Here is a 1,755-nt window from a genome sequence, read left to right on the forward strand (position 1 = left end):
TTTTGTAGTAGAAGGACAGATAAAAAGTATCTGCAAGACTATGTTTCTGAATACTTTGTGCTTAGGTGAATGGAGCGTCAGAACATGGGCATCTAGTGCATCACGAAGAACGCTTGCAGAAGGGCCTCAAATGCAGGAGACCCCAACGAAAGTTTCAGGTGGAGGACAATCAGCATCATATTTTTTCGCAGAGTTGCTGAAACTGGAATTGCATTATTGCCGTCGTTCTTCCACAAAACTCTACTTGGAATCTAACTAGCTGAGTAAATCAGAACGACATAGGGAATATATAGAATTTTGCAAGAAAAGAGGACAAATCCCAGCTGTTTATAAACAGTTCTGTGAGGTATTCAACGAAAATAATCTTAACTTATTTTCGCCTAAAAAGGACCAGTGCGAACTTTGTTGTAATCACCAGACAGGCAATCTCTCAGACAATGAATACTCTTTGCATATGGCCCGAAAAACTGAGGCAAGGGAAGCGAAAAATGGTGATAAATTAGGACCAGCTAGAGTGTTTACTATGGACCCTCAAGCACTTCTGCTTTCTCCCAGACTAAAAGCATCTGCACTGTACTATAAAAGCAATCTAAAGGTCCACAAATTTACCATCTATGATTTAAAAAGTAACGATGGTTATTGTTACATTCGGCACGAGAGTGAAGGTGGATTAACAGCTTCGGAATTTGCAAAAATACTCGTGCATTTTATAGAAACTTACATCCAAAATGATTCAGAATCTATTTTCTATAGCGACGGATGCACGCACCAAAATCGAAACTCAGTCATGAGTATGCATTGGCTTATCTCACCAACCAGAAAGGCATTACAATAGTGCAAAAATTTGTGGAGAAAGGTCACACTCAAGTGGAGTGTGATTCTATGCACTCTAGAGACGGGCAAACTGAAACACGTAACTGTTTCGAAACAAATGAAACAGTATGATGTAATGTTTCGATACGCTGTTTCGAAACAGTGAAACAGTTTGTAATCTAATAAACCTGCACATTTTATCATCTTGAATCTCTACTGTATAAGTATGTCCATATAAATACAAATGAGGTGCGAGAGCTCTACACTTGGGCGTCTTGGCGGTTTCGTATTTCCTGCAGCAAATGCGGTGCTTTCGTGTTGTGTGACTTTCGTACTTTTCAATTGGCTGAGGACAGCCATAGCTGAAGACAGAACAACCACCACGAACGGAACTGGAGGTGGGAGCAAACTGCAGAAACAACGGATACGCTACTGGGATTCCCACATTCTGTTAGTATGGGTAATATACCCATCCTGCTAATTTACATGCACACAAAGCGAATCATTGTGGATAATAGGCAGAGTGACTATAGACTTACAAATAACGCCAAATAATTCGAATAAATAACAAAATATAATAGAAAAAATTTTATCTTTCAAGGTGTTTCGAACCGTTACTATAAATTCACCATGCTTCCCAGCCCTTCCCGTTCACCATTACACTATCAGTGATATGTCAAACAGATTGCTTGCAATTATACCTAAATCAAATTTATGTATATGCCTAATAACTGTCACTCTGCGCCTTTTTTTATTCAAAATGTTGTAGACTTACTTGCGTTTCTTAATATGATTACTGTAGATGAAAAGAGAACCGTATGTTATAAAAAAAGTGTAATTTAATCGAATGATTTTCACATATTTATTATTTTGAATGTGAATAGTATGCATTGTTTTATTGTTTGGTTAGTGTTTATAAAGCAGATATTACGCCATTTCGTA

Source organism: Schistocerca americana, chromosome 6, assembly GCF_021461395.2.
Source record: "Schistocerca americana isolate TAMUIC-IGC-003095 chromosome 6, iqSchAmer2.1, whole genome shotgun sequence".
Taxonomy (NCBI): domain Eukaryota; kingdom Metazoa; phylum Arthropoda; class Insecta; order Orthoptera; family Acrididae; genus Schistocerca; species Schistocerca americana.